This window comes from Garra rufa, chromosome 5 (assembly GCF_049309525.1).
Source record: "Garra rufa chromosome 5, GarRuf1.0, whole genome shotgun sequence".
NCBI lineage: Eukaryota > Metazoa > Chordata > Actinopteri > Cypriniformes > Cyprinidae > Garra > Garra rufa.
This window is the reverse complement of record NC_133365.1, coordinates 36,242,446-36,266,656: the sequence shown is the minus strand read 5'-3', so window position 1 is coordinate 36,266,656 and position 24,211 is coordinate 36,242,446. Positions and strand designations below refer to the sequence as shown.

At 37.8% G+C, this 24,211-nt stretch overlaps 1 long non-coding RNA gene across 1 annotated transcript; it reads left to right on the top strand.

Annotated features, from left to right (window-relative positions):
* Positions 1-1,373: 1,373 nt before the first annotated feature.
* Positions 1,374-1,857, top strand: LOC141334343 (uncharacterized). The gene is made up of 3 exons (XR_012355546.1): positions 1,374-1,467; positions 1,585-1,618; positions 1,778-1,857. It is a non-coding gene; the product is annotated as an uncharacterized lncRNA (long non-coding RNA).
* The last annotated feature ends 22,354 nt before the right edge of the window (positions 1,858-24,211 follow it).

The window sequence follows — 24,211 nt, the reverse complement described above, 5'->3', positions numbered from 1 at the left end:
TTTGTGACACTTAGGGTACAAATGGTGAAGTTGTACCCTCGATGGGTCATAGTTGCACCTTAGAGTACTCATATGTACCATTTAGGGGTAAAAAAGGTACAGATATGTTTCCAACTGCCAGAGGGTCCACGTTTGTACCATTTAATCCCCAAAGAAAGGTACAATCACTTGTGTGACCAAAGGAGTAAGCCAAAGTGTATGAAATAGTCACCCAAAATTAAACAGAGCAAGATAATCATTTTCATGAGTTGTTAGTTATTTGGAAGAGATGCACAAAATAACCAAATATGTTCAAGAGCCTGCATCTTTCTGACCAGTTCTGAACAGTACACACGCAAATTACATTTAAGTGATTATGCAGAACATCAAGATAATAACTTTTAAACGTAAAGCATTTGTATTAAAGTAGGTCTGCATTTTTAATTGTAATTTTAAACTGATATAAGAGCTGTTTTAAGTTTTGTTTTTAATGTAGAGTTAAACAAATACACATACTAATAGTAATTAGCAAAAGCACAATGTAGTTGTCATGTATCTGGTCTGTCTTCTCATCATGAACTCTTGCACACACATTCTGGACTGCAATCCCCATAAGCCACTGCACCAATCACTGCACACAGCTGCTCCTTGTTTCCCACTGAACTGATTGCTGCACACACCTGTTTCACATTTACCCACATGCATTTAAGCCACAGACACACAGGCTGCGTCCGAAATCGCCTACTTCTCTACTATTTAGTAAGGAAAAGCAGTAGGCGAGCAAATAAGTATGTCCGAATCCTAAGTATTTATAAAAGAGTAGGCGAGAATTAGTAGGCGAATGCACTAATTCTCGCGAGATTCGGGCGTACGTCTACTTAAAGTGCGTCCGAATATGCCTACTTAACTACTATATAGTAGGAAAAAAAGAGTACGTGAAGAAAGAAGTACGTCCGAAACCTCAGTATTCAAAAAAGAGTAGGCGAGAAATCCCCGGATGTCCTACTGCTTCAGCCCAGATCCTGAAGTCTTCATCGATGGATACTTTTCAATCCCAGGAGTCCACAGGAGGCCAAAACGTCATCATCGAACGTGATTGAGAACCACGGCGAGGGTGTTTACAAATGTGAGTATTACAACCAAAACACGGTTCCCTGTCTTAAAAATCATATTTGTTGAGCTACTTTATCGTAAACTGTTGATTTGCATAAGGTGCCAAGATGTTATACAGTATGCTATAGTTAGTATATTTGTGATTTCGCTGTTAAAACATGTTTTATGACGTATAGCGAACATTAAGCTTCAGGTAGCACACGCACGTCTTTAAAAGCGGATTTACATAAAACAAATACATTTTAAAGACGTTTAATAAATGTCTATTTAACAAATGACAGGAAAATGTTCTAGACTAGAGCAACACAAAACACAAAACATCTGAGTGAGTGATGGACGTTATGTGAGAATTCACTGTCACTGCTTTACATTAATGTAAGTAATGTAAATAAACACATATACATATAGTAGGCCTAACTGAACTTCAAATTCATTTCAAATAGAGCTATAACAGAACTTTTCTGATTCTTGATTTATGTGCCTTTGTTGCAGATGTTTTGTGGTGGAGCAGGACCTGAAAGGAAAGGTGACTGCAGCATTTTTGGGGAAAAGTAAAATCCGAAACTTAATATAAAGATTGATCATTTTGTAACTTCCAATACAGAGATCTAATGACACTGTGCTGTTAAAATGACAGTTTTTGTATTATATTTGTGCATCTTTGTATGATCTGAAATGTCTGCAGACTGGTGTGTGCAGTGACAAAGGAGAAATCCACAGCAGCATCCTGGAAATGAGACCCTCCATCACTCCACCTGCCCTTTGTTTCATCTGGACCAGAAGTTGCTGCGGTCTCTTCATCAAAAAGACTAGAAGACCAATATGTTTAATAAAGCTTTGTTCCATGTGTATTTATTTATGTTCATGGTTACTTTTATTATTTTTACTAATTTATTCATGTTTCCTGATGTTGTCAGTAAATAAAATATAACATTTTCATAAGCCTATGCATTTATTCATTACTTCATTGAAAAAAACAACAACATTATGCTTGTTTAACTAAAAATATCATTAATTATTAGTCAGCATTTATCATTATTATTGTTGGTACGTGTTGGAGTGGGCTAGCAATGCATTCTAAAGTTATTTTAATTTCTAAATAGTAATACTTAAATTTTTCGAGTGTAAAATCAACAGTCTTCTCCAAAGGTAAGATCTTTGAGCAACTGATCGACGTCTCTTTTGTGCAGATGTTGTAAACATGGAGAGCGTACTGGGTAGGGTTGTCATGTTACTGATGCCATGAGGTGTCGCTGTCGCTCCAATTTTTGTATTATTATTACTTCAGAATTTATAATTCCATACAAATTCAGGGAAAGACTTAAGTATCTTTAACAAAGAACAATCATGACAGAAAACATAACTATAAAAGGTTTGCGTACATAGTACAAGATTAGATACAGAAAAAAAATATTAAATATATTTGAATATTCATAAAATCGCAATGAATTAAAAATTGCCTTTGTTTTTGTTATTTATTTATTATTATTTTAAGTTTCAGGGATGAAAGGACAGAAATTCAGCAAGAAAAAGGAAAACAAATCAGATCTAAGCTAGTTTTGCACAATTTTGCCCATTAACATATTCAAGACAACAAATTTGGGGGTTTTAGTCATTTTAGTATTGTTAAAAATATAAAAACTTCAATCAATCCAAAATAAGCAAATTTCATCAACATCAAAATGTTTACAGATAGATGAATTAAATCCGTCGCTCATATCATTTCATGTTGCGCTTGTTATAACGTCATAGGTCACGTGATAACGTCAACATGGCGGAACGCATCCATACTCAACGAGATTTGGCTGTTGAGTAGGTACTCTTTTAGCGCTCGTTAAGTAAGTACTTATTGAAATTAAGTACCTACTCATTGAGTAGGCGATTTCGGACGCAGCCACACACTTCCTTGCGAAGTCTTATTGTTCCTATGGTCGTAATTCTAAGCGTTTATCTCTGTGTTGGATTCTCTGTGTATGACTCTGGACTGTGTACCCCGTTGACGATTCCTGCTACCTGCCATTGCGACCATTGCCTGAGTATCGAACTGTTTACTGGATTTCCTACGTTGTTCCTGTTTTCCGGTGATTACTCTTGATTGTTGACAATTCTCAATAAATGCTGCGAATGGATCCGCACGTCTCTGACCCTCCTTGTGACAGAAGACTTCGCCATTACAAGGATCCAGCAGCGAGTATGATGTCATCCGGTTCCAGCACGAACTCCATGGTACAGATCATGCTTCTCAAGCAGGGGGAGCGGACTATTGAGGATTATGTCATGGCCTTCATCGAATTGGCAAATCTGTCTTCCATGGATGATCACTGCCTAATGATTTTCTTCCGTGGAGGACTCTTAGAGCCATTGGCTTCCCTCATGCCCATGATTGAACCAGACTGGACTCTGCATTATTATATGGATCTTGCTCTTTTGTTGTGTGGCTCTCCTTTTACTGTGGGAATTGTGGAAGAGGACCATCTTCCCATAGTAAGTTCCAGATCCGAGCCACAGCACAAAATGGCTGCCCCTTCTGAGCCTGTTCACAAGACGGCCGCCCTTCCAGAGCTTGTTCATCGGTTGGACGCCCTTCTAAAGTCTATTCCTAAGATGGCGCCCTTCCAGAGTCTCCGCTGGTTCCGCCCGGCCCTCCAGAGTCTCCGCTTGTCCCGCCCGGCCCTCCAGAGTCTCCGCTGGTCCCGCCCGGCCCTCCAGAGTCTCCGCTGGTCCCGCCCGGCCTTCCAGAGTCTCCGCTGGTCCCGCCCGGCCTTCCAGAGTCTCCGCTGGTCCCGCCCGGCCTTCCAGAGTCTCCGCTGGTCCCGCCCGGCCTTCCAGAGTCTCCGCTGGTCCCGCCCGGCCTTCCTGAACCTCCGCTGGTTCCGCCCAGCCTTCCTGATCCTCCGCTGGTTCCGCCCAGCCTTCCTGATCCTCCGCTGGTCCTGTCCAGCCTTCCTGAGCCTCCGCTGGTTCCGCCCAGCCTTCCTGATCCTCCACTGGTCCTGTCCAGTTGTCCTGAGATTCCTGTCTGCCCGGTTCTGGTCACGGAGCTCATGCATGGACTGTGTGGTTTCCCACCCACCCTCCCTGCTGCTCCAGTTCTGCCACCTCTGTCTCCTGACAGTCCCTCTGCTCACCCACATCCCACCTTCGGTGCAGAGGATTTGCCGTGGGACTGCCAGTCTCCATCGGTGTCCAGACTGAAGGACCCCTCACCATCACCTCCAGTCTCAGAGTCCTGGACTCCACCTCGGCTCTCTGACCCTGCGGCTCCACCCCGGCTCTGTGCTCCCTCGTCTCCGTTGTCGGCCGTCGGCCCACCAGCTCCTCCGGGCTCCATCATCTCTCCAGCTCCGCCCCGGTCAGTCGTCACCCCACCTTCACCTCTGGACTCTACTCCTCCGGCTGCGCCTCGTCACTCCGTCCTGCCGGCTCTGTGGACCTCCTCCCTCCCGTGGGCACAGCCTCGATCCTCTGTCACTCCGGCTCCGCTGCGTACCTCCGGACCTCCATCTCCGCCGGGGTCGCCAGAGCCTTGGGTTCCGCCTTGGCCCTCCGGATCCTCTGTGTCGCCCAGGACCATCGACTCTCCGGTTCCGCCTCGGGCTCCACCGGCTCCACCTCCGTCGGTCGGCCCCATGCAGGAGCCAACCCTTCCTCCATCATGGCTTCACCCTCCGTCGGCTCCGCCTCAGTTCGTGGTTCCAGTACCCCTACATGGACCTGGTCCTCCATCCCTCCCCCTGTTCCGCCTCCGCTCCACCACCCTCCAGGTTGTATTATGTGGTTAGAGCGTCTGGAAGCCGCTCCTTGGGGAGGGGCTCTGTCATGTATCTGGTCTGTCTTCTCATCATGAACTCTTGCACACACATTCTGGACTGCAATCCCCATAAGCCACTGCACCAATCACTGCACACAGCTGCTCCTTGTTTCCCACTGAACTGATTGCTGCACACACCTGTTTCACATTTACCCACATGCATTTAAGCCACAGACACACACACTTCCTTGCGAAGTCTTATTGTTCCTATGGTCGTAATTCTAAGCGTTTATCTCTGTGTTGGATTCTCTGTGTATGACTCTGGACTGTGTACCCCGTTGACGATTCCTGCTACCTGCCATTGCGACCATTGCCTGAGTATCGAACTGTTTACTGGATTTCCTACGTTGTTCCTGTTTTCCGGTGATTACTCTTGATTGTTGACAATTCTCAATAAATGCTGCGAATGGATCCGCACGTCTCTGACCCCTCTTTGTGACAGTAGTAGACAAAACTATTTAACGTTTATTAAACATTATATGGTGTACTACTTTGCCTCAGTTCAAATACATATTTTCGAAGCCAGCCCTTTTGTGTCGTCCAATGGGATTGTAGCCCGCGCTGTGCATTTCGAAAATGAGATTGTGCATGACGGTTATTCTGGACATCATTCATTTCTGACGCTGTCGACGGAGACACGGAGGATCTTATTCAAAAACGGAAAGAAGCTGCCTGGAATACATGTCACTGAAGACGAAGCACAGAAATTTAGAGGTAAGTTTAATTTTAAGTACTGTGAAAATCTGTTGGTTCCCTTTCGATTTTTGTTAACTTGACATTGCGTCTGTAGCCAGGCCTAACGTTATCTGATGCGTGAGGAAAACCTTTCTTCGAAAACTGACCTGACAAAACCAACGCATTGCCATTACATTTTAAGCTTATTGTTATTACAATTATTTTTTATCATTTAGCCGGAAATTAAGATATAATTTTTCGCTTAACTCATACTCCACCTAGAGATGGCATGAGACGCTGACAAAACAGCGGTGAAACGGCCATAGAAACAGCTCAGGTCTATCGCGTTTGTGTACCATAGATTTATAAATTCAGTTTACCAGAATGTTCTTACTACTCTAATGTTAACGTTACGTTAACGTTAACTTACCCGTGTTTCCTTCCGGACACGAGCGAACGCCTTTTATTTTAACGCCTCTCCTAGTCTTTCTGGAATTATATACCTTACGATTATTATCCATGTTGATTTATATCAGTTTTGTTTGGTACATATTTAACTAACGTTATAAACGTAAGTCCAGGAGAGTCCTAATCATTTGTCATGTCGTTTCGAGGCGTCGGTATCGAGCCCTTCCAAGGACAGCAAGTAAAATTGGTTTAAGTTACCATTATTTATCAAAACTCGTGAAATACGTTTCTAGTCTGTGAGATGCAAATTTAAATAATTTGGCTTTTAATAATACACTCTCAGTTAAAAAAAGTATAGTTCTCTGTTAGTTCGTTAAGTGTACATTTTGGTACCTTTTAGCTTTTGTACCTTAGGGTACTGTTCCAGTGACAGTATTGTACCTTTTTCTGGAAGTGTATAAGTACTAACTTATTGTGTATTTTTCTAAATTAAAGCAATGTTTTTATACTGATGAATGTCCATTGAAAAGAGATTTTATTGTTGCTGTTAAAACCTCAAGCTCACACAGACTATGCATTTTTTTCCTTTTAGAAAATAAGGTGGATTTAACAAATTTGTACACAAGATGGAGGTGGTAACAGTAACACTAGTACCAGTGCCAGCAGAACCCTATCAACAAACTTCAACTACAGAAATGTAAGTATAACACTGAGTTTTGTGTATTATATTTGTCCTATGTTTAGCGGTTAACCGTATTGATTTTTTTTAATGCCTGATGCCAATATTTTAAAAAGCAGGGTGGCCAGTCAGCACACACAAGGAAAGTTGGGAGAGTTAGAGTTAGTTTCATCAAAATTATTTTAAATTGTGTTCCGAAGATGAAGTCTTACTGGTTTGGAATGACATGAAGGTGAATAATTAATGACCAAACTAAACTTTTTGGCTGAATTAATGCTATAAGAAAGAAAATTTGAAAGACTAATAAGGTATCTTTAATTCTTTTTCTGTTACCGGGTTGAAAACTTCGGGCAAAAACAAGGGATTCTCCCATTTTTAAACTGTCACCGATAGCAATGTAGTAGTAGTAGATTGCTGAAGTCAGTAGATTTTACTCAGTCAAAATACATTTATTACATTTAATATTTTGGCTTTTATCATTATGTTAATAAATATTGAAATTAATTAAAATATTAACAAAATTACAAATTTGAGCCAGGGAAGATAAGAGAGATGAACATCCTCAGGGGTCAGTGATATCACAGATTCTAAATCAGTTATCAGCTTAAAATGAATGTTGAATGTCGATATAAATAAACAGTATGTTATAATGATAATTTACAGTTAAAACAAATTTGTAGAAACATTGTAATTTTCTAAACCTTCAGGTAAACAAATATTTGTGCATTCAATCTTAGAAATATTTGTATATTACTAAAGGGAAATGGCAATGAAAGAATATTAAAATGTCTGATTTGATTGTTTTGAAGTATTTTTAGTTAATTTAAATGATTAACTTTATCTTTTTGTAAATTTTCAGTTGTGTGATGAAGCTGACCGAATGCATTCATCGACTGTCAGTTTAAGCCGGCACTTCAGGGATGGCTTTACCAGTATTGTGCCCAAGGTGCTTCAGCTTGTTCAAAGAAATGCTCCGTTGGACAAAGTCTACAAGAAGCAAGAGAAAAGATGCCTGCAGAAGATCTAGGTATTGACATAAACATAGTGGTTTTGTGATTATCTATTTATTGATTATCTATTAAGCTTTTTTAAATGATATTTATAAATGATATTTAAATGTTTTTTCTGTGTGAAAAAAATCTTCATGCCTTAAAATTGCTCGAATGTAACTCTACACCTTGATTGGTTACAAGGTAGTTTATGGCAAAATTTTCACATTATTTGTCTTAAAACATTTAAAACAGCACATTGCATTGTTTTACTGATAGATTTTTGATGTTTTCTTTTCTTCTCAGTGTGATGCTGATACTCCATACCCAACCATACAGTTGGCAGAAACTGACTGGAAAATGGCTTTCTCCAAGAGGGTACAACTTTTCAAAGTGGATGGTGTGGAGTTGTGCAAGGAACTAGGAGTTGAAGAAAGGATCACTACAATGCACAGCCTTCAGTGCTTACTATTGTTTTCAACTTGGCTTGTCCCCCCTACATGAAGAATTCACTGACTTTCTGGCAGCATGCCATAGCAAAGATAACTGAGGTGGGTGGCAAGCCCCTTCCAATATCTATCACCCGAATAATTAATATCCTGTGTTAAAAATGCCAAATATATTGATACACAAGGGTGAAGATTTCGACATTCAGTGTTTCAAAAGTGACAATTTAAATCCAATACATTTTAAATGTCAACAGTGTGTATATATATATATAATGTGGCAAGTTTTTTTAATACCAGTGTCGTATAATTCACAGTTCCATGCATACGCAGTAAAAGTTGACTTTGAATGAAGTGTTATAAAACCAGGGCAAGAGATGGACTTTCAGGCCATTGCCGTATACTCTGCTTATGATAAATAAGTAGTTTGTGACCCTCAAGAATGTTTAAAAAGTTCCAGTTAGTACTGTGTATTAGTGTAGTACTGCGTTTGGTAAAAATGGGTTTGTGATAAAAAGAATTTACGCATATAAAGTTACAATTAATGAAATGTGTACTGTTGGAAAAAGGTTGTTTTTGATTCTTAATGTTTAAAACAATTTTTAGAAAATGTAGAATGCAGTAGAAAAATTTACTTAATGGGATGTATTGATTATGAAAAATTTAATATTAAGCTTAATATTCTTGATATTTACAATTTTAGAAAATGTTTAAAAAAAAGTTAGAAATAGTATAAACAATTGTTTTTGGAAAAAAGAATTGCTCAATATTTGCATCCTTTTAAGACACATTGAGGTAGAGCTTATTTTGTGATAAAATGTTAGGGTATAATCAATTAATGAAATGTGTACTGTTGGAAAAAATGTTTTGCTTTATAAGAACAGTTGAGTATGAATTTTTTATTTATTTTTTTAAGTACAATTTTGCAATATGCATCCTGTTATGACATTGTGATAGAGCTTAAAACATTCATCCTGTGAAAAATGTGAGAATGTAATGTTTTGAATGTTTAATAAATGTGATAAACAGCATCCTGGCCTTTTTAATGTGTTGTATGTAGTACAGATTTGCCACCATAAGGTACAAAAGGCTCGTCACTGGGGCAGTACCCTTAAAAAAGACAAATTTGTACCTTTTTTAAAAGTACATTATGGTACCATAGCACTAAATGGTACAATTTAGTCAGCAAAGGTACATATTTGCCTTTGTAAGGTACATACTGCAAGGGTACAGATACTGGTACTGACCCAGTGACAAGCCTTTGTACCCCTGAAGGTACAAATTTTGCACATTTTTTCTGACAGTGTAGGTCTACAAGCTTGTCCCTGAAATCCTTGGACAGCTCTTTGGTCTTGGCCTTGGTGGAGAGTTTGGAATCTGATTGATTGCATCTGTGGACAGGTGTCTTTTATACAGGTAACAAGCTGAGATTAGGAACACTCCCTTTAAGAGAGTGCCACTAATCTCAGCTTGTTACCTGTATAAAAGACACATATAAGCCAGAAATCTTGGTGATTGTTAAGAGAACAAATACTTATGTCACTCATTAAAATGCAAATCAATTTATAACTTTTTTGAAATGCATTTTTCTTGACTTTTTTTGTTGTTATTCTGTCTCTCACTGTTCAAATAAAGCTACCATTAAACCATTTTTTCCTCACTGTGGACTGTTTTGACCAAAATGTTGTACTCACTATGTTTTGGAACAGAACCAGTTATCTGTGTCCAATCTCATTTCAGACCTAAGTGAATATGGCAGTCTTAGCCAGTGTAGACAGATTTCACCTGCTCATGACAAAGACTAAAGGTCTCTCCTTCCTCTCTATTCAGTTTAATGGAAAGCAGTAAGGGGCTGACATTTTCTTCTCTCATTCATCCTCTTTCTGTCCCCTTCTATCTATCTCTCACTTGCTCTGCAGGAGGGGATGTTGACATTCCAGTCTAGAGGAGGGTGGGATAACCCCCACCGAGACCATGAGCCTTAGTAAAGGGGCACAGGATGAGAAACGCCTGCATTAGCCTCATCCTGCTTCCCCTACCAATTATAATTTCTCAACCCGGTTGAAACCACCATGCCAATATCTCCCAGCGAGGCAGTATAGAGGATCCCCCGCCAGAGGTTTGCCAGGAAAAAAAAACATACTGTGTTTTCTAGAAGAATTTTGACAGCAAAACTTATGCATTATACACCAGGCTCTGTTTCAATACATTACTTGAAACACGGTGAGAGCCAGTAATGATGTTAACTACCACATTGATGGGTACAGGTGCATTATGTCCTATTTCACAGCTGTGGATATAAACACCATATTGATGGCATCGAGTACCTTTTACGCATTGAAATCCGTTATAATGGAAACTAAAAGCTGCAAATACTGCATAAACCCTATCATTACCACTGGCATTTTAGTACACACCTGATGAATTACTAGCACATTTGCATCTCCGCCACTATTAGAGTAAATATCGAGAATGTTATACAGTAAGTGTCATAATATAAGACGTGATCTAACAGCAAAATTGAAGGCGAGGACAAACTATTTTCTAGAGTGAGTTCCTGTGATTAAATCTGTGGTTTGTTTTGAAGACAGCTGGAGTCCTATTGAATGTATAAGGAGCCAATGGATGTTAATATAACAGATATGACACATTGATGGAGGGCCTGTTTCTCTCTGTGCATTTCAGCCTTCCTTCACTAATGGAATTAAAAGACTATTGCTAGATCCCAGCCAGCTGGACGCAGCATACAGAAAACAACTTTGACATTCACGAAGATATACGCATTCACATGCATGAATACACAAATATGCATGGAAACATTAAGGCTTTTTTGCTCTAGGCAGGAGCGTGTTCAGCGTTTGCCATTATTGTGGAAAATTTTACAGGTTTTCACCTATCAATTTGCTCAGTTCGCTGTGAGAAATGACCTGTCATAGATATATAAAAGGTAACCATGCTGCTCAAACTTTTATTTTGTTTGTGCAGCGCCCTTTAAAAAAAAGGGCAAAGAAATGTCTTTATTTGTTGGGAAAAACAAATGTCTTTGTTGTTTATCACTTGACATTACACTGAAAAATGAGAACTTTGCAATATGATTCATTTATAATACATTGTCTGCTGTTTATTGTTTTATCTTACGTTATGAAACTGAGCCTAAAAACTGTAATCTCTAAAAGATTGCTACTTATGTATTTTACTTCCACTAACATTCAAAAACTTTTTAAAAGAAGTCTCTTATGCTAATTTATATATCAAAATACAGTAAATGGTGCAGAAATATATTTTTATTTTAATACATTTTAAAATGCCATTTATTCCTGCAATGGGAAAGCTGAATTTTCAGTAGCCATTACACTAGTCTTCAGTGTAACATTATGGTTTAGAAATCATTCTAATATACTGATTTGGTGCTCAAGAAACATTTCTTATTATTATCAGTGTTAAAATTAGTTCTGTGCTGATTAATATTTTTGTGGAAACTGATGCTTTTTTTTAGAATTCTTAGGATGTGTTCACACTTGGCGTCTTTTTTGACAAGAAAAAGTTGACAAGGGCATTTTTTTAGTTACAAAAAATCTGGATGCATTGCAGCAGAGGGCGTCTTTTTGTTGCTATAACATAGACTGTAAAAAATATGGACAACGCGTCTCCGCTTCATTCCATATAGAAAAGTGAAGCCAAAACAACTCAATATGGCCGCTACCATCTTGGGGGAAATTACGTCATTTGGAGCCAGAGCATGCGCAGTAGAGGTTCGTTTGGAGCCAGAGTCTGCGCAGTAGTGTCGTGAGGCGAAGGGGACAATTCTGCATGTGATTTAATGACAATGCGCATATTAAAAAATACTGACGCAGTCAGATTATTTTTATAATGACCAACGCAATCTACCAAGAGCAGCGCAAATTACCACCTGCTTTAAGACATGCTTTTTTGGGTGTTAAATAATGGTGCAAATACCAACTCTAAAAAAATTTGACAAGCGCATACGTTAGGAAATCGCGTTGCGTGATTCATTTTAACACTCTCCTCCCATATATATTGCATCTGAAAGGAAAACTCTTACAAATGCATATTCAATAAGATCAGGTGCAAAAATATTGGTCCCCACGCCTTTTCAGCGCTAATTCTGCACTGCTCCCTTTTAGTAAATCCTGACAGTACTATTTTAACGCCAAAAGATGGTTTGTGCTAGTGCAAGCTGTTAATGAATCTGGCACATAGACTTTTGTTAAAATGTTAAAGTATTTACTGTTACTTTAAATCAGTTTGAGGTATCCTTGCTGATTAAAAATATATCTGTGGGGCGGAAAAAAAAAAACTAGCCAACCATTTGAACCGTAATGTACATTATAATAAATGATTTGAGAGGCAAAACCTACTTAAAGGATCGCAATAAGATAATTGCTTGATGTTGTTGGATTCTGGGATAATAAAATTTGTGAAATTAGATACAACCACTACACAAGCTTGGGAGGCTGGCCAGAGGCCCAAGATAAAACACTAAGTTAAGTCATAGAATCTGATTTCTGGCTTGGTTCTGGAAATATTGTTAGGAAACATGGTGTAATTTAAATACCCAAGGATTAAAGAGCAAAATGGTTTCCAGGGGACAAAACTGGCTCACATTTGAACCTTTTAGCAGAACACTAATCCAAACGATACCTATTCCCAAAAGAGTTTTGATTTAAATAAGGTGAAAGTCAGGGATGGGTAGTTTTTCAAATACAAAATACTATTTTGTTTTTAAATACCTTTTTGCATTTAAATACATTTAATCATAGTATTTTTGTATTTTCAAAATACATAAGGTACTTTGCCGATCATCTCCCAGACTGCTGATTTCCTGCAGGAATGGGCAGTATTTGAAATACTATTTTGTATTTTCTTTTTTCTTTTGAATTGTTTTGCTCATTTATGCTGTGTGGAAGCTGCTATATCATATAGAAAAGAACTTAGTAAGCAGGAAAGGGCAAAATATTTTGACAAACTAAAAGTTAATAGGTGGTAAAGATACATACTAGCAGTATTAATTAAGATATTAGCCTAGTATTTCACCTACTGAACAAACACAAATGTTAAGATTCTTGCCCTGGAAATCCTGATTCAGTTTGGCCAACCACAAATGCCTTTTGTTCCTCAGACAGTTTTCTGAACTCTTCTCCTGGATTTGTTATAACTTTTGTCAGTCTATAGTACTCCAAATGTTTTTTTCTGGGCCGACAGATTAGTACAGCCCAAAACATGACAATAATTGACCATTTTCAGCAGCAATAATCAGCTAAATATGCGAGTTTCATTCGGTTCAGTGGCATTGTTTGCGTTCTGTGTCGGCAATATGGCTAATTGATGACGCACTGTGAAAAACACTCTATATGTGTTTTTTCTTGAAGCTATTTTAAAATAAATATTATGTTGTGCATTTATTGAAAAAAAAAATCCATGCAGCAATTAAGGTTTTATAAGTCACTGGCACATTATAATGAATGACACTTTGATATTTATGTTATTGGAAATTGTGATTATAATTGATTTTCATCACCTCACCTTGCTCCTTCTTGTTTTATTAAAGTATATCTATACATCTGTAACCACTAGCTGTCCTTGACTTTGTCGAAATAGAATTTAATGTAGCGGAATAAAATCAACACCTTCCACCCACTGCAACCAAGCGAGAGCTTGTTTAAAACTTTCCCTAACTAAATTTAGACGAAAGGCATGATCTCTCAGTGACGCACACTAACAAACACACACACACACACACACACACACACACACACACACACACACACACACACACACACACACACACAATGTGTGATCAACCGCTGGCGTTCAGAATTTTTTTCACAATCACACATACTTTAGCACTTGAACTTGTGCTCATGGTTTCTCTCTCCCTGTGCATTTATTTATTTAAGTTTAATTCACTGCATCACATTGTTAAGCAGTACTATTCATCTCAAAGTTTAAAAAATGAATTCTTGACCTCCAATCAACAATGAGTGAGGTTTAAAAACTGCTCAGAGTAAGGAAGCAACCTTATAAGGAGTTTAAATTTTGTAGACTGAGACAGATGAAGCTGTTTTCAGTAAGAAGGTGTACAGCAAAACACTTCACGGTTGTAGTGGCGTTATAGCCAATAAAAACCAAATTCAGTCTCCTAAACTGTTTGTTTAGACGGTTCAAAAAACGATTTGGTTTTCATCACCTATCTGAGTATTTTAGGTTTTACCTAAAATGAAATGTTTAGTTAAATGCTGCTATTAAAGACTATGTTTTTGACTGAAAGTGTATTCTTTGTAGGTGTATTTTCAGTAATTCTGTTCAATTATCTCTCCAAGCAAGTAATTATCTTGTCATGTTTAAGTCTGTCATTAAAAATTCATTTGAAAACCTTTTACCGTTGTTAGTTGAACTATTACTAGCAGCTTTTATCTTAGAAGGTTACAGTTTCAAAGTAGCTTCCTCAGCACAGTGTGATGTGGTGACAACTGAGGTCAACCAGAGTCAGTCATGTGGAGTCTGCGTACCTGTGATGATGACAGGCTTGGTGGGAAACACATAGATGAGCTGTGAGAGCAAGCTACGGAGCAGGTGGTCCGGGGTCAGGTAGGCTGGATATGGCAGACCTTCCATAGCTAATGAGGATCTTGGGGCCAAGAAAGAAAAGAGAGAATATGCATTAGTAATGAGCAAGCAAAGCTGTTGGTTAATTGAACATCGTCTGAAACGGAACACACTGTTTCTGTGAAATTATATAAGTAGTTTAAAATGAAAACATTAAAAGGCATATTATTCAATGAATAATACATTATTAATTGATCCAGTAAATGGGTGCCATCAGACAGCTAATAAAAGCATTACAAGAATTCACAGGGCTATCACATGTCCATCAATTAACGTCTTGAGAAGTAAAAAGTTGTGTTTTGCACTTATGTCATGATTTGGTCAGGCACCCGGATACGTGGCCATATTGGCGAATGGCGATACTCGGACGTAAAGCATGGATTGCACTAATAAAGTACTACTGAATACATTGTTCTGCTCATTTATGCTGTCTAAACCACAGAAAAAAAACGTGTGGGAGCTGCTAAATCATAGAGAAGGACTTATTACTAAGCAGGAAATAACATGATATTTTGACGAAAGTTAATAGGTGGTAAAGTTACATACCAGCAACATTAAGAGATTAGCCAAATATTTTACCTACCTGACCGGAAATGATAACAACAAACACAAATGTTGTTAACATTCTTGCCCTGGAAATCCTAGTTCAGTCTGTCCAACCACAAACGCCTTTTGTAATGATTAGTACAGTTTAAGTCCCTTCAAATTTATAACGCCTGTGGGACTAAAGAGGACAACTCACATGATACCACCACACTCAATCTCAGTTTTGTCAAACGACGCCTTCGTTTGTTTATTTTGCATATGCGCCCTAGCGGCGAAAATTTAAATGTCACTTCTGGCCAAAATATGAGTCTATAATCCACAAAAACGCTTCCACCAAAACTCATCTCAATCACCTGTGAGCAGAATAGGATTAGAGAGATGGAAAAGGAGAAGAACACAAGGGGACCTGTAACATATAGCATAGTGTAATAAAATATATTCAAACTATACTATTAGTTTTAGTATAAACCTACTTGTTTTTTTATTACAACCCGTGATAATTAATACTTTACAAAAAACACTGTAAAAATTAAAAATTACCTTATGAAAGAAAGTCATCCCAGTCCTCTGTTACGTCTACTATAATCGTTTGGATTACAACACGCTCCTTTTTTTTTTGAACATGCTTTTTCTTCAATGAGAGGGGGCTAGCACTTATATTATTGCACTAACTGGCTTTTAACTGTGAGCAGGCAGAGTGTCAATAAATGCTTTGGAGAATACAGCGAACATAAATAATTGGGCGAATTCCAAACGGCTATTTTGCGCCCTTCAAGGGCACTTCTAGAAGGGGACGCCATTTGTAGGGACGTTCCAAACGAAAGTGAGCAACTTAATCCCTTCACGAAGGGCCCTTCCAGAAGGCCGTTAGCGAAGGGAACATTCCATGGTCACTTCACGGAAGTGATTTCCGTTAGTGATCACGTTTGCGCAGCGTTGTCAAGGTAACATTTCGTCAGTCATTCCCTTCGCCAAGGGAGTTCCAAACGGTTAAAAGAGACAGAAATGCCCTACTCCCTTAAAAGAACTAACTTCAAAGGGATCTGCCCTTCGGAGGGAGTAGGGCGTAGGGATGCGCACTTCCATTTGGAATTTGCCCGATGTTTCATTAACAAAGTTCGGGAGAAGCGCGTCAGATACTTAGCGTAAACATCACAAGAGGAGCCCACTCAAGTCAATCAGCGTCATAGGTAAGGTAAGAGGGTCTTGTATCACACTGAAGGGGCTTATTTCGCGATAACTACAGGCTGCCTGTACATTATCCCGCTTATTACACGGCTACTTGCCACATAAGGAAAAAAACTGGACATGAATATGAATTTGAAACCTTTTATTGGCATATTTGTTTTAAATTTAATTTTTTTATCCTTCCGCGAAACGATATAGTACCACGTGACTAACATTCAAACTATGTACGTTAGTAAGACAATTTAAATAGATTAATGTCGAAATTTTCCATTGTTAATTGTGGTTGTCCAGTGTTTGTCACAAGATGGCGCCAAACGGTAATCTTTGTTGGCACGGAGGGATTTTAAACATACAAGTAGTACCGGCTATGCGTTATTACTTTGGAGCGGTGATTATTTGAAAAGAACGAACCTGCAAATGTCTCAACTGACCAATCAGAATCAAGCATTCCAAAGAGCCGTGTAATAAGTTTGAAATACAGCTGACTCACCTCCATTCACTCGAAGGTTTATATCAGTAACCCTCCACCACCCCATCTCCCACTCCGAGTTCTCACTACTCCTATTGGGGGGTACTCTGGGTTCGGGCCATCCCCGAGCTCGGAGCCCTTCACCGGACAGCACGCCAAACATGCATTACTATTCTCCGGCTAATTATATGTAAGCGTGAACTCGTGAAATGTAAAGAAACGAGGTTGCTTGTCAGATTTTCCTATCAAGCAACCATATTTTTTCAAATAAGCCCAAAGTCGCGTATAATAAGCGGACTTGGCAACTCTGGTCCAACCACTTCTCACAGCAAAATCCATATGCTCCAAATTTGTTCTGATGAAGAAAAAAACCCATCTATCTTGGACGGCCTGATTTTTACAGATTTTCTGCAAATTGTAATTTTTGGGTGAACTATTTATTTAAGCGCATCCACACAGTGCAAACGTTTCATTGCAGGAAGGAAATATATTGTACACTCCGACTCTTTCTTGACCCAAGACATTATAAAAAATGTGTTCTCATCTCATGCAGCCATAGGATAAGTGAAACAGTCATAGAAACTTCATGAATGAGAAGAAAATATGAGTCTGAACAAGTTTGGAAAACTTTGGGGTTGTAATGGCTTATTTAACATCACAACTCACATAATAAATAGAATTCTCTGAGTGGAATATATGTATGCCTATATGTCTTCTTTTGACATACTGTAATCACTGGGTAATAACCAGATTTTTTAGTAAAGTGTTGTAAATGCAGTTTACTCCCTGCTGAAAAAAATGGCTAAAACCAGCCTAGGCTGGTTGGCTGGTCTTAGCTGGTTTAGGCTGGAAGTAGCTGGTTTTAACTGGTCTCCCTCTAAAACCAGCCTGCTGACCAGATAAAACCAGGCTGGTTGACCAGCTAAAACCAGCCAACCAGGCTGTTTCTTTTACCAGGGCTTGCATTGTTGGGTAAACCAGTAAACACTAAACAGGATATCAGTTATCACCCAGATAGCACACATACGTCCAGATAGCAAGATGTCTGTTAAAGATCAGTTGATCTGGAAAGCATCTGCTGTGTACAAACATTTGACAGTTGTCTGTAAGATGTCAGTTTTACATACATTTTAAATCATAAACATCGTAAAGACATCTAATAGGAAACGTCTATTTGACGTCTATTTGACATCTGATAGGAAACGTCCTATAGACATATTGCAGATGAGCAAACACTCAAAAAAATACGTCTTGTCAATGTAGATGCAGACGTCAAATAGATATCTCCGAGATGTGTGCTATCAGGGCAGTGATTGGTGTGCATGAAAATGTACAGTATCTCATTTTTCTTCTTTGTCATCAGGATTCAAGTCCTTTCATGAGTCTTTCCTTAACACCATTTACACTGAGGTTGCATTAACCAGCCTTCTGTTTCGCAAATAGAATTATCTGCATAGAGGTTAATCAACTGCCTCTCTAGGGTTTTTTTTAGTCAATGTCATCATGTCCAGATTGTCATGGTCTATTACACGGACTACTCAGTGGGCGATGTGGATGAGTAATAAAAGATTGCACACACATTCAGATTTACACACATTCACTCCTACCAAAAAAAAAAAAAAAATAAAAAAATACAAAGAGGAAGTTTTTTGGGGAAAAATGTCCATGTTCAGGGGAAACCAGCAAGAGAATAGAAGGAACAATTGGAGTGAACAAAAAGACAGCATCATGGTTGGATGGTTAGATGTATGATTGCAGCAGGTGGTCCCTCTAAGTGCTGCACAGACAGAAATGTTACTGTAACTGCACAAAAGTCCCCATTCATCTCTTTCTCTCTCTGTTTCTCTTTTACTTGCTTTGCTTTCTTTGTTTATTTGACCGCAAAATCCATACTTTCTTATTTTCCATTTGCCTCCAGCTGACTGTAACTGCTTAATCAGATATCAATTTTAACAAGTGTCTTTGTGCAATTACCATATAGTGCCAATCCACTTGTTTACTTATGCATTCTGCATTCACTAAGTATAGGTGTATAGCTATAGCTTGAGTAAAATCTGCATATAACTGTTTTCATGCTGAAATCATGTGCTAAAATGTAGCTTTATTTATTTTTAAAGAGATAGTTCACCCAAAATAAAAAATTCTGTCATTAGTTACTCACCCTCATGTCATTCCAAACCCTTAAGACCTTCATCTTCGGAACACAAATTAAGATATTTTTGATGAAATCAAAACTTTTATAATACCACAGTTGAATAACTGATGGTCACATGGACTATTTTATTGATGTGCTTTCTATCTTTCTGGGCTTTAAACTTCTAAACTTGTCTATACAGAGTCACAAAAGTCTTGGATTTAATAAGAATATCTTAATTTGTGTTCTGAAGACGAACAAAGGTTTTACAGGCTTGGAACCACATGAGGGTGAGTAATTAGTGACAGGATTTTCATTTTTGGGTGAACTAACCCTTTAAATTTATGATAAAATGTAGATTTCAGTGAAACCGAAATTTATGTGCACATCAACCTGTTGTGAAGGCCGTGTTTTAATGCGCACGTAAATTGTACAGAATTATTACTAAACGAGACACTGTATTATTGTGCTGAAAGATTTATTGCTTTCTGAGGAGATTAAAGATAACAAAATGTATTAAAAGTCTTGAAGATAAAGTTCTTCATCTCTGCACACACAAAGATAATGTGCTATTATATCTGCATGAAAGATTAAGAGACAGCACAGACTCAACCTGTGATAAAAACTGTACAAAATTAATTAAAATACAGAATGCCTTCAAAAAAAGATTTTTTTAAAGCCTACACTCTTAAAAAATAAAGGTGCTTCACGATGCCATAGAAGAACCTTTTTTTTTTGTCTAAATGGTTCCATAAAGAACCTTTAACAACTGAAGAACCTTTCTGTTTCACAAAAGGTTATTTGGCGAAAGAATAATAAAAAGGTAAGAAAGAGATGGCTCATTAAAGGGGTCATCAGATGCCCATTTTCCACAAGTTCATATGATTCTTTAGGCTCTTTATGAAAAGTCGCTAATATACTTTGGCTAAAAATAGTAGTGTAAAAAACACCCTTTTACCTTGTCAAAATCAGCTCTGCAAAATATCAGCTCATTTTATAGCATGGGCCCTTTAAATGCAAATGAGCTCTGCTCGCTCCGCCCCTCTCTGATGTGGGATTATGAGCCGTAGTGTTTACTTTAGCCGCATTTAGCTGTATTTAGCTGCGTTTATCGGCGAAACTTGCCAACGTTAAAAACGAAAGTAACGTTGTCCTGTTACATCCAACAACAGAACACCTTAATCGCTCAATTAGAGTCTTCCTCTGCACCTGAGTCGACACAATGGCGATCGTATTTGGACTGTTTCAGCTCGGTGAGGGCGGGTCTAAGGTAAGACGCTTATGTCAATCAACTGTGTTTCGTCACAACAACAAGAAGCTGACAATGACTTGATTTTAAAAACGGGATATTACTTTTAAAGATTAAAAAAAAATACCACTGGGTGGATTTTTATCATTGTAGGGTGGTTGTGTACACAAACTGCCAACACACATTAATGTTCAAACAACATGTAAGAGTTAGTTTTGCATCTGATGACCCCTTTAAAGAACCTTTGACTGAATGGTTCTTTGTGAAACCAAAAATGGTTCTTTAATGGCATCGCTGTGAAGAACCTTTTAAAGCACCTTTATTTTTAAGAGTGTACATTCAGAGCTTTTAAAAAACAGCCACTGGTTAGCATGGCTACACTATTTAACACAAGTATTTACTCATTTATTAAGACATTCACCAGTTGTCTGTGTTTATATTGATAAAATAATAAAGATAAAGCACTAATATATCATACTAAAAACAATGCAGTGTTTAAAGAAGTGTATAAACCTGTGATGATTTCCATGAGGCTGGAAAACAAAGAGAGAAAGAGAAACATAAAATTAAACAAGGAATCATAGCAACCAAATATTATCTCTAAAAACAAGTCAGAAATGTTGATGTTTATCTTAAAAGTTGTCGTCTCGTAGGGCTTGATCAACGTCTGCACCCTTCATTGTAATGTTCGCGTTTGTAAAAGATCTAAAACTGAATTATGTTTATTTGGCTTTACATATTTGCCTGCATTTAATAGATAGCACAAAAAAGTCATGAGAAACCCCAGATCCACCTTGATATGTTACCGCATTAATCAATAGACTAAGCAGAACAGATTTGTTTGGATTTTACTTTGGCCAGCAGGTTTTGGTGGATAATGCGATGCAATAAACACTTTCAAAGGCTTCTTCACATGAAGGAGCGAATCGATCGCATCCAAACCTAAGCTGAAACAAGAAGCCTGCGTGTTGAAGTGCAACAGAGCAGCTTAATCAAAGAGACTCCAAATGACAATTTCAGGATGGAAAATTAGGATGCTAAGGCCATTTCTGTTGCCTAGGTGATTTTTGGGAGCTTGCTTTTGGATTTTGCTGGTGTTTGGCAGATATAAGGTGACAGTGTGTCTGTGATTCGCAGAAAGCTTAGTGTGTCTCCTCACAGCGTCCCTGCCATCCATCAGTATTCATCTCCTCTGGGTTCCTGCAAAGCACTTACTGAGCTATCAGTCAAGACAGGAGCGGTACGGGGTGACCCCATACACCTCTGATTTAGTGCATCCTGCCAGTGAGTCTCTAGAAATGCATTCCTCCAGTCTCTAACCCTTACATGCAATTAGTTGCTGGAATTACATAATTGCTCTCCCTATGAGGACATTAATTATTATAATAATGCTAAAATCTAAAGGACACAAGATAATTGTAGTAATGAAGGCCTCGGTGACTTGAAGAACATCTTATGTACATCTATAAACATCTAAAACCTTTGAAATATGAATATGCAATAAATAAAAACACAATACTATTCCACATCCTTTTCATTTCCTTTGAGGTATTTGTTAACTGTAGCAGAACAATTAATAAAAGACATCTGGTGTGTAGGCGTAAAAGCCTTTATGGAAAAGAAAAGCTTAATAGTCTTGTAAAATAAAAGAAAGATATTCAAAGAGGTAAAAAGTGTTGGGAGAAAATTACATTTAATAATGTAATTGCGTGATAATGGGCATACTTTCTTTCTTCTGCTTCTTATGAACACAAGTAAACTTTCAACAGAACGTATATCAAACTGCAGTGCAAGGATCAGACTTAAAGACATAGTTCACTCAAAAATTAAAATTCTGTCATTAAATACTTACCCTCATGTCGTTCCAAACTTGTAAGACCTTCATTCATCTTCATAACATAAATGAAGATATTTTTGATGAAATCCAAAAGTTTTCTGACCCTGCATAGGCAGCAATGCTGGCGTTCTGACGTAGAACGTCCATCTCGCTGTATATTCTGGTTTAAATAAGTAAGGCTGGGCAAAAAGCAAATCATCCTCTATGCTGAAATCTTCAGACATGTTTATGAAGACTGTTTAATGTACAGTATGCCCCTTCCTTTGTTTGTAAACAAAGCGCAGTGCATCCAGGTTTTACGTCAGAGCATCAGCCACACATGCGTAGTGAGAAGAAATTGTTGAATAAAGTCATTATTTTCATTTTCTTTGTGCACAAAAAGTATTCTTTTAGCTTCATGACATTACGGTTGAACCACTGATGTCTCGTGGATTATTTTATAGGGCTGCCACTAACAGCTATTTTTATATTGATTAATCTATTGACTAGTTTTTAAATTAATTCTTTAATCTAAATGACTAATTTCCCACGAAATCAACAATTTTACTTAAGAACATTTTATTTTTAATAAAATCAACTAATTGGAGATTCTTTTGATTATTAAAATTTAATGGAACCATAAAAGGGAATCCAGAAAAGTAATGGAAAAAATAAAACTGTAAAACTCAATTAATTAGACAGGCTTTAACCATTAAAACAAGAGTATAGAAAAATTAAATGAAAAAAAAAAATAATAATTTGAAAATTAAAACGGATTTCATAGGGCCCTATAATTATAATTACTAATTCTTTATTTTTGTGGTAATAAAAATAGATGTATTTGAACAACTTACTTAAAATACATATATAATAGCAATGAATGAGGCAATAATTATTAGTTCAAATAGAGAATCAAAAGCAAGAAATCATGGTTTTATTGCACAAAACTGTTGAAATACATAATGTATTATAAACAATAGAGCTAATATACATTACGCATTACAACAAAGGCCTGCAGAGGGCGCCAACGGCCTGACGATTGTTTTTACACTTTACTGCGCGATCTAATTCTTGTTTAATATTGACTAAACAACATTTCAAGTCAAATGTCTACTTAATCTTTAATATTTTGCCATATCTTTACCACAGCGTTTCCAGATGTAAATGATAACATTTCCTGTGGAACAGCATACTGTGAATAGAGCTGCTGTGAGACGCACGTATGTAACCTACACGCATGTAAATAATTGACACACATATATTAAACCTATATTACAGCCGTTGCAGTTGTAAATTCACAATTATGCTTAATTATGATTTTAAATTGGTTTAATATATAATGCAGCCTTGGATAATGCTTTCTCGTCCATGAATGCGCCACTTCCGAATGGACAAATCACAACAGCCCTACTACTTTAACGATCTTACTTTAATGTCCTTACTACCTGTCTGGGTCTTGAAAGTTTCAGTTGCATTGTTGTCTATGCAGGGTCAGAAAGCTCTTGGATTTCATTCAAAATATCTTAATTTGTGTTCCGAAGATGAACGAAGGTCTTACGGGCTTGGAACAACATGAGGTTGAGTATTATTGACAGAATTTTTATTTCTGGATGAAATATCCTTTAAGGTTTAAATTAATGCAGTAAATAATGTAAACTGCATAATGCAGTAAACCTATACTCTAGTGAATCTAATTTGGTGATTATATGTTGATTATTATTTTTGACAGCTACTGTGTTTAAAGTCAGGAAGGACTGTTCTAAGGTGAAGGAAATAAATGGAGACAGAGGTGTGGGGACGAAATGCAAAAGAGGGGGTGGATGGCAGCAGATGAAGTGATTGCATTCATGTGGAGGAGGCCTAAATGTTCCGAATCTGGTTGCAATATTCTTACATTAATAACCGGACCCACATTATGAATCCATAATGAGATAAGTAGCGAAGGGGAAAGTGAGAGTGTCTGGACAGAAAGGAAATATCTTGTCTATGTCTCAGCCTTTTATGCATAGCCTAATACATGAAACAGAACTATGAAAAGAAATGGAATAGGCTAAGAAACAAAAATCGCACACGTGCTCATAT